The sequence below is a fragment of the Phodopus roborovskii genome, unplaced genomic scaffold, assembly GCF_943737965.1.
Source record: "Phodopus roborovskii unplaced genomic scaffold, PHOROB, whole genome shotgun sequence".
Classification (NCBI taxonomy): Eukaryota; Metazoa; Chordata; class Mammalia; order Rodentia; family Cricetidae; genus Phodopus; species Phodopus roborovskii.
The window spans coordinates 230694-241043 of record NW_026126056.1 but is presented as its reverse complement, the minus strand read 5'-3'; the positions used below and the strand labels follow the sequence as shown (position 1 = coordinate 241043).

General features: G+C 42.8%; 2 pseudogenes; both read left to right on the top strand.

The window, feature by feature from the left end:
• Window positions 1-1465: 1465 nt before the first annotated feature.
• On the top strand, window positions 1466-2483 carry LOC127218342 (melanoma-associated antigen B4-like; annotated as a pseudogene).
• A 4713-nt stretch (window positions 2484-7196) lies between these two features.
• LOC127218341 (uncharacterized) lies at window positions 7197-9742 on the top strand (annotated as a pseudogene).
• Window positions 9743-10350: the final 608 nt, after the last annotated feature.

Here is a 10350-nt window from a genome sequence, read left to right as displayed (position 1 = left end):
CTCTAAGGAGGAACAGCCTTGGTCCCTTATAGGCCCACTTTAGCCTTAGTATCCAGTGCCTTACATCAGTGAAGATCTATGAAGGGGAGGGAATCACTTTAAAAATAACGGGAATGGGGCAGGCGCTAGAGTGTGACCTGCATATGTGGTCTTCATTAGCCACAGTCACTGTACCCAGAGCATTTTCAGCCCAAAAGGTTAAGATTAGAGTTGTATCAGCATCTTCCTCTCATGTTTGTGTGTGTGTGTTTTATGACAGTGTACATCCTGCTTTTTTGTCTTTTCTCTATTTTTTATTTAAATTTTTTATTTTACTTATCAACCGCAGTTCCCCCTCCCTCCCCCTCTTCCCCACACCTTCCCCTATCCACTCCTCAGAGGGTGTAAGGCCTTCCTTGGGGAGTCAACAAAGTCTGGTATACCAAGTTGAGGCAGAATCAAGCCCCTTCCCACTTTATCAAAGCTGAGCAAGGTATCCCACCATAGGGAATGGATTTCAAAAATCCAGTTGATGTACTAGGGATAAATATAAATACTTGTTCTACTTCGAGGGGATTCTTAGAACAGGAAACAGAGATATTTTTTTCTATTTTTTTAAAGACAAGTTTTCTGTTTATTTCTCTGCCTTTCCTAGAACTCACAATGTAGACCAGGATGGCTTTTAACCTCCAGAAATCTCCCTGCCTATATTTTCTGAGTGCTGTGATAATTTTCCCTTTAGACCCTATGTTAAATCATTTTCCCCCCTTCCTCTTCTTATCTCTGTCATAGCTCCCCAACTCCCTCTCAAGTTTATGACCTATTTTCTCTATTATTGTTAAATATGTAGTAGTGTATAAATACATACATATATTTTATATAAATTGTTATATATAAATAATAATGTAAGTTATAAATATTATAAGTATATATATAAACATGTAAATAAAACCTGTTTGAGTCCATTTAGTGTTGCTTACATGTTTTTAGGACTGACCACTTGATATTAGAAAACCAATTAGAGTAATTATGCCTGGAGAAGACTGATTGTTCCTCTCTTAACAGCCACTGTCTATAGTGCTTTATCTTCAGGTAGGACCTTGTGAGACTTTCACCATCTGTGTTGTCATGTGACTGGTGCTGCCATTCTAGTTCAAGTCTTATTTAGACTTTCTTTCCTCCTGAATTCTGAGAAACATTATAGTAGCATAGTACTAGATGTGAGTAGAATTGAGTGTTCATATACCAGAGAAAGGGAGTCATACTTTAATGGTATATATAGGGTGACCAGAAGGTGAGGAATACAGTGAGTTCTTAGAACACTGATGTCATTATAATCTGAGAGAAGGATGGGGAAATGAATTGATGAAAGCCAGAGTGTTCTCAACATGTTCAAAGTGCTCATAGTATATTATTTTCCTGACTCCTGTATCTCAGTTACCTGTCCTACCAAGACTCTTTCCTGTTGTCCCTAACACCAGCCATCATGCCCAGGGGACAGAAGAATAAAGCCTGTGTTCATGAGAAACATCACCAGGAGCTCAAGAATGCTCAGGCAAAAGGCAGCAAAGAGAGGAGAGTCGCCTGCTTTCCCTAACCAAGCTTCAGGAGATGCTAAACTGAGTACTTCTACTGCTGGCTTCCTACAGAAGTCACAAAGCTCAGCACCCAACACCACTGCCAAAAAAGGAATGGCCCAAAGAAGTTCTGATGAAGGTGATCAGGTCCAAGAGGATGGAAATGAGACTTCCTCTGGGGCTCTACTCTCTTGCTGCAAGCATACAGATGGATCTCTGACAAGGAAGATGGGAATGTTGACAGAGTAGATGCTCTGCAAATATGAAGGGCAGTAGCTCATCAGGAAGGCAGAAATGCAGAAAGTTATCAACAAAAGGTTCAAGGAGCACTTCTGTAAGATCCTCAAGAAAGCCTCATATCGATTGGATGTGGTATTTGGCCTTGAGTTGAAAGAAACCCAGCCACATGGTCAATCAGCTTATCAGCAAGCTAGAATTTGAGAATGATGGGAGTAAAAGCAGTGAGATGGGTGTTCTTACCAGGGGAATTCTGATCCCCCTCCTAACTGTGATCTACTTAAATGGCTACTATGCCCCAGAGGAGAAGGTCTGGCACTTCTTGGATATGCTCGGAGTCCATGATGGGGTCTCACATCTCATCTTTGAAAATATCGTAAAGTTCATTACTGAAGATATAGTGCAGGAAAAGTACCTCGTATACCCGTCAGGTTCCAGACAGTGATCCTCCATCCTATGAGTTCCTGTGGGGTCCAAAAGCCTATGCTGAAACCAGCCAAGTGAAGATGAAAGACTTTAGCCAAGGTTATTGAAACCATACCTGGGGTTTACTCATCTCGTTATGAGCAGTCTTTGATTGAAGAGGAAGAGGAAGCCCAAGCTGAAGCTGCAGCCAAGCCTGGCACTAAGGGCTAGGTCAAGGACAAGGGACATACTAAGACCAAGTTAAAGCAACCTACTCACAAATGAGATGTAAGGTAGCCTCTGCTATATGATTGAAAATGTTTATTAATCTTTTTGCAAATAAGTAGTTCATAAATTTTGGAAGTCTTTCAGCAAATTGTTAACTTGGAGTTACAATGTATACTGATACATTTTGTAAACTGTTCCTTCATGGCGGTTTACCAAGTTGAGTGCTCAAAATTTTTTGGTTAATTTGAAATAACAGTTCACAATTTGAAATCTTCTGAGTATTTCATGATGTTTAGTAAGATACTATGGAACTAGATTAAGAACATGCTATGAAATATGAGAGACAAATATTCAAAAAGGGTTAGCTTGTCAATGAATGTTTTCTTTTAGCCCTTTTCTTCTTTTCAGCGTTGTCAAAGATGTATACTGGCTTTTGCTTCTGGTATTAAAGTATGTATCAGAAATTAAAGCACAGGGAAGCACATCTCTTTTAAAAGGTTCATCCTTTACCCAAACACATACTGAGTATCTGCTTTTGCAGAATTGTCACCGTCTATACAGGTCTGGAATATGCACTAATACATTCTCTGAAAAGCTCTCATTATTGGAGAGAACAGAATAAGATCTCTACTTTCTAAAGATATAATAAGTGGGGTAATATTTTTGTTCAACAAAAATATTTGTTCTATATTCATTGCTAATTGTCTTCAGAGTGAAAGTCTTGTTTTTGCTTTTTGTTAATGACCTGAAATACAGCACTTTGTGTAGAATCTTTGTGGAAAAACATTAAGAGAATATGAATGATAATGAATTATATTACAATGCTCACATCAATAAATGAGTAAATGATGCTTTCTGAGAAGTCAATATGAGAGGGGTTTAAGCACAGACCCTATGCATTATAAGACAGAAGTTGTCAAAGTCACTTTTCAATGGAGAACATGAATCTTGTGAATCTAAATGTTTCCATGTTTACATGACTAGTAAGTGAAAGAGTTTAGGTTAAAAATGTGATTTAGAGACCACACTACTCCATTTCTTGAAACATGATCCTAATTGGTCTTAATATTAAAAACCTGGAGTAAGATATCAGGGTAAAAGCTGAAAGATCAGAGAAGTAAAGGATCAGCCAGAATCACTTCTTACCCCTCCAGCTCCTCAGACCTAAAAGGACCAAGCTCCTGTCTGTGCCCTGCCTTATCACTTTGTCTTTCTGCCCAGCCATTTCACTTCTTGTCCTCCTGTCTGTACAGACCTCCAGACCTCTGTGGTTAACTAGTGACTAGCTCCACCCTCTGGTCTTCATTTGTCAGAACACAAACAAAATATCACAACAATTCCTCTTATGTTGAGGCACACTGTGGTTCTTATTTCAGTTTTATTTTCAATATTTCTAAATGTGTCTTAATTACTCATACTGCCCTCAGCTCTAGGAGATCTATGCCCTCTTCTGACCTCTGCAGGCACAAAGCATAAACATATACCCATACAAATTCCAAGGGATGGAAGGAGCATCATTCTTGTGGCTGGTGAGAAAGGAGTGCTGGGCTCTGATAAGAGTAAGCTAATAACCCTGAATGAGGATCATGCAAGCTCCAAGTAGAAAAGAAATGCTCAAAAAGCTACATTATGAACCTAAAAGTAAACATAGAAGGAAAGTATCTAAGAAAGCCTTGTCTCTCTGTCTCTAGGTGGCCATGAAAACTGTCAGGTTGAGCTTACTCTTTTGTGTAGTAGAAAGTTTTTCTCAGTGATATGAGCTCCTCAGATTTATAGTAATGGGCTTAATTGAACAGAGAGTGAAAGTGAGTGAGAGAGGGAGGGAGGGAGGGAGGCAGGGAGAAAGAGGGGGAGGGAGAAAAAGAATGTGTAATACTGCCTAACGGGAGTTAAGACAATTCCAGGTGTGAATGAGGGGAATAACACAGAAAGACATGAGTATGGTAACATAGTGACTCTAGTTCAGTTCTATGTGGGCTATCACAAGACCTCAAAGAATAACAAAAAAGTGTTCTGTCTTAGGTCAGTAGATGCTAGGTTTCTAGATTGTACAAGGAACCTGATAACTCCCTAGAGACACATATCTTTGACTGCTAGTCACCTTGAGAGCTCTTGTGTAATCGAATACAAGGCAAGTTTCACTTCTACCTAGGGAGTATCTAAGATTTCAGGCTGTTGGAATAAGACTAAAGGTCTCAAATCAAGTCAGAGTATAGCAGAATATCTTTAGAAATCATTTCATTTTTTTAGTTGTATTTGGTTCTACTCTAGGTCTCTGGGTTATCCAGTTTCCAGTTCCTGGCCATCCAGGCAGTGCAGGGCATGGGCTCTGTCTCATAGTGTGTGCCTCAGGTTAAACCAAAGATTAGTTAGCCACCATTTCCCCAGCATATCTTGCAGGCAGAACAGATTACAGGTTGAGGGTTTTGTGGCTTGGTTTCTCTTTCTGTAGCATGCTACTGACATGTCCAATCATGATCAGAGAAGCTTCCTCAAACAGCATATGGGAACAAGCGCAGAGACCCACAGCCAGACATTATGCAGAAAGAGAGGCTAATTTGGAGGTTTCCATTGGGTCCCTCCCCTCAGAGATTGGAGAACCCTGGGGATTAGAGGAAAGATTACATAATTCAAAGAAAATGGAGGACACCAGGAGAACATGGCCCAGTGAATCAACTAAGCATTCTTCATATAGACTGACAGATACTGTGCTAGGTCCTCTGTGTCCATGTTATAATTTGTAGCTTGATGTTTTGTGGGACAACTAACAGTGGGAGCAGGAGTATCTCTTACTCTTTGGCTATTCTTGGGACTATCTTCCTCCTATTGGGTTGCCATATTCATCCTCCATATGAGGGATTTCATATTGCCTTATTTTATCTTGTTTTCTCTTGTTTGGCTGTCATTTTTTGGAAGCCTGCTCTTTTCTGAAGAGGTAACAGGGAGGGATTGGTCTGACCAAGAAAGGAGGAAGTAACTAAGAGGAATGGAAGGAGGAGAAACTGTACTTGAAATACATTGTATAAGAGAAAAATCTACTTTCAATAAATGAACAGAGAGAGAAAAATAGTGGATAATAAATTACAAATAAAGTTAGTACGCAAATTCTTTATAAGCACAAACAATAAACAAGATATTTAAAAGTCAATTCATATGAAAAGAAAAAACAGGAAAGTTGCCAGATTATGTTAGAACTTGGGTTGATAAAAAGAATGTGTGAACATTTATCTCATTGGCAAGTGACACATAGAATCACTCTATTGTCACCATTGGGGACCCAAGGGTTTGACAGGCAGAGATGGCTATCAGTTCCCATTTTAGGTGAATGGCACAGTTCAAGACTTGGTTCTAGGGTTGTTTCTCACAGTACCTGAATTGGAAGTGTTAATACTGTCTCTACTTTGAGTGGAGGACATTCTTTTGCTACTCTGTGATGAACAACCAATTGTAAAGCCTTGATTTACTTTTCTTCACAAATTTCTTTTCGGTATAAAGCCAAGAAATACCTTTTTACTTCCTTCTGCTGGGTCTCAGGGAGATACAGACTTATGTAGAGTACACAACATAACATAAAGAAGGAAGGGAGCATTACTAGGGGGATGGCTTAATTGAAAAATTTTGTGTGGCCCAAGCATGAGTACCTGAAATCAATCCATAAGTACTCATCTTTAAAACAAGGTACTGTGGTAGGCTCCTGAAGCTCTGTGCCTCATAGACAGAGACAGGACATTCCCTTTGGCTTAGCTGACCAGCGGGACTAACCAAACCAATGAAATCCAAGTTAGTGAGAAACCCTTTCTCAACAAATAAGCTGGGAAGTAGTAAGACATTAAGTCAACTTCTAGCCTCTACACATGTGTATAAAGATAGTCAAGCATATTTAACATTTAACATATACTCAAAGAGGGGAGGACTACAGCTTTAAAAGGAGGCAAGTCAGGGTTACCTGGGTGGGGCCTGAGGTGACCATATACCTTAGAATCACAGGGACAGAAAAGTGTATCTGTTTTTCATTATCACATTGAGACATATCACAAATTTTTTTATATCTAGAATAAGGACATAAGGACATAAAAATATTGTTTGACAGCCCCGGGGAAGCTAGTAAACAAGGAGGGCTCTTGTAAGGATGGAAAAATTTATCCTAACTCTCCACTGACCCCAGGAAGCTACACATGTAAACCCCAGACCCTATCCCCTAGCAGTGAGTAGGCAAAAGATCACATTTTTTTGACTGTTTACAACAGGGCTATTTACGACAGCACCTGTGAGTGAATAAACACAGGAAATGATCCTTGTCACCCCACCCAGAAGCCTGCGCAAAAGCAGACTTCCTGGGTTAAGCGTGGGCTTGGATAGTTCAAATTGATCCACACTGGATGCTATGAGATGATTGGTTTATGATGCGCGGGCTTTGTTGTAACCCTATAAAAACTGTCTCAATCGTGTACCCAGGGTTCCCCAGTCCTCTACCCCCACGTGGAGTATGGCTGCTGACCCCAGTGCACTTGGAATATAAAAGACCTCATGCTTTTGCATCAAGACTGCTTCTCATGAGTGATTTGTGGGGGGGCACCTTTCCTGAGTCGGGGCATGAGGGTCCACGTGCTCTGTGAGTCTTTCATTTGGTGCATTGGCCGGGAAACCGTGACCACCCCTCTCACCCAAGAACAGGCTTGGAGGTACAGGGATCCCTCTAATGTGTGTATCTGATTGTATGTCTTGTGTGTCTGCCAGTGTCTCTGTTTTCTGGTATCTGCATTCTGGAACATGCATTCTCGGTTTGCAGCTGCCTTCTTGGGCCGTAAGGACCAGTGGGCCATGATCAGCAGATGTGCTATAATGGTCACAAGCTGTGGCCCTGGAGGAATCTCCAGGGGGGTATGGGAAGCCTGGTCCCGGGACGTCCAGTTGTTAGCTTCTGTCTATGGATAATCTCAGAATTAAACGCCATCCAACACCGAATGTCTGCCAACTCAGGCACAAAAGTCTGCCAGAATCTCCCTAGGATTATCCAAGCTGTTAAGGCAACTGTTTTTCAGGACCTGGCTTTCATCCTGACCCACTGCCAGAAAGCATTTGTGCGGGTCCATCTTTGGGGCTGGAAGACCCAGCAAGAATGTGAATGCGTGGGTCTCCCGCCCCTGGAGCTTGCTGCTGTGCCAACACCGCTGGGGCTGCCAGGGCCAAGCTTCAGCCAAGAGGCCATGTGCCGGGGCAGCAGGGGCAGAGCCATGCCAGAATGTACTGGCGGGGTTATGACCCTGTCGCTGAGCATGTTTGGCCCATACACACACACAAGGTGCTGGGCCTCAGATCTTTGTAATTAAAAAACTAACCACCCCCCTTTCTCAGAGGATCCCCAACACCTCACGGATGGAGTCTCTTATGTTTTCTTAATAGTCAACAGCCTGCTGCAGATGCTATTCACAACTGAGGAGCCGGAGAGAATACTATTAACTTGGGATTCCCTTTGGCTTGACCCAGTTGGGACTGCAACACCGAAGGTGGTAGGGAGAACTTGAAAGTCTATCGCCAGGCTCTGATGGCGAGTCTCTGAGGTGCTGTGAGACAGCCCACCAATTTGGCTAAGAAAATATTCCCTTTGACCCTACTTCAGAAGCCCAGAGAGCTTCGGTGACTCTGGCTTTTATAGGACAATCAGCTCCTGATATTAGAAAAAAAAACTCCAGAGACTGGAAGGGTTACAGGAAGCTGAGTTGCATGATTTAGTAAAAGAGGCAGAGAAAATGTATTATAGAAGGGAGACAGAGGAAAAATAAAAACAGAAAAAAGAAAAGGAAAAAGAAGAGAGAGAGGATAGATGTGACAGAAGACAGGAAAAAAAAAACTGACTAAAATCTTGGCTGCAGTAGTTAACCAAAAAAAAAAAAAAAAAAAAATGGTAACAAAAAAATTAAAAAATTTAGAGCAGGCCCTAGATAGTCAGGAAACCTGGGCATCAGGACCCCACTTGACAAGGACCAATGTGCATATTGTAATGGGTGCCACAGGGCAATGGCATATTCATGGACTACCCAAAGAACAGTGGACCTTGGCGTGGGCCAGGTATCCCACTTGTTCCTGGTTATCCCAGAATGCCCTTACCCTCCTTTAGGAAGAGACATTCTGTCAAAAGTAGGAGCCCAGATTCATTTGGACTCTGAACAGCCATCAGTTACCAATAAACAGGGAAATCAATTACAGTCCCTTACTGTTAGGCTAGAAGATGAGTACAGACTCCACGAGGAGCCGGGGCTTGACCTCTACTGTTCAGATGGAGCTGGAACCTCTAATATGAACTGGTGGTTGGCCCACACTCCCTTAGCTTGGGCTGAAATATCTGGAATGTGTCTGGCGAAACAACTACCTCCACAGGTTATTCAGTTGAAAGCTGCACCAGTGTCAATTAAACTGTACCCCATGAGTAGAGAGGCCCTGAAAGGAATTCGACCCCACATCCAGATGTGGATCCAGCAAGGTGTCCTGGTTCCTATTCAATCTCCCTGGAATACTTCCTTGCTGCCAGTTAAAAAGCCTGGGACCAATGATTATCAGCCAGTGCAGGACTTGAGAGAGGTCAATAAAAGGGCACAAGACATACATCCAACTGCCCCAAACCCCTTATAACCTCCTTAGTGCCCTCCCACCAGAGTGGAGCTGGTACACCATATTAGACCTAAAAGACACCTTCTTCTGCCTGAGGTTACATCCTGTCAGCCAACCGCTTTTTGCCTTTGAATGGAGGGACCCCGACACTGGCAAAAATGAACAGCTCACTTAGACCTGACTGCCACAAGGGTTTAAAAACTCCCCGACCATCTTTGATGAGGCCCTTCATAAAGATCTGGCCAGCTTCAGGACCCAACGCCCCCAGGTGACCATGCTCCAGTACGTGGATGATCTACTTCTAGCAGGAGCCATCCAACACGACTGCATGGAAGGAACAAAAGCACTGCTGCTGGAACTGTCAGAACTGGGCTATCGAGATTCTGCCAAAAAGGCCCAGATTTGCAGAAGAGAGGTAAAGAACATAGGGTACAGTCTACAGGGCTGACAGAGGCTCGGAAGAAAACCGTACTCCAGATACCAGCCCCAATCTCGGCCCAGATTTGCAGAAGAGAGGTAAAGAACCTGGGGTGCAGTCTACAGGACAGGCAACGATGGCTGACAGAGGCTTGAAAGAAAACCGTAGACCAGATACCAGCCCCAACCTCGGCCAGACCAGTGAGAGAGTTTCTGGGGACAGCTGGGTTTTGCAGGTTATGGATCCCAGGGTTCGCAATCCTAGCAGCCCCTCTCTACCCACTGACTAAAGAAAAAGAAAAATTCTCTTGGGTCTCAGAGCATCGGGAGGCATTTGATGCCATTAAAAAAGCCCTGCTGAGTGCACCTGCACTAGATCTCCCTGATGTAACTAAAACTTTTACCACTCGCTCTGTGAGTCTTTCAGTCTAAGAGGGACACATGGATCATCCTGGGAAGGGAAAATAAATTGAGATCTCCTGGATAAATTGGGGGTGAGGGATAGAGAGGAGGGAATGGGAGATGGAAACATGAGGGAATGTGATGATCCAGTTGTGGGCAGGACAGAAGAGGAGAGTAATGAAAGTGATATTTTGATAGAGGGCGGCCATTATGGGTTTAGAGAGAAAGCTGGTGCTAGTAAAATTCCAAGGATCCACAAGGGGTAACCTCCTGTAATCAGATTGATTACATTGATTGATGTTATCACAGAACCTTCATCTACTAGCTCATGGAAGCAGGTACACAGATTCATAGCCAAGCACTGGACTGAGCTCTAGGAGTTCATTCAAAGAGAGGGAAGAGACAGCTGTCCTGAGCAACTGGGAGTTCATGGCCTCTGGACTGGTCAGTGGGGAACCTGCATAGAACCTCTGCATGTGGGTGACAATTGAGTGGC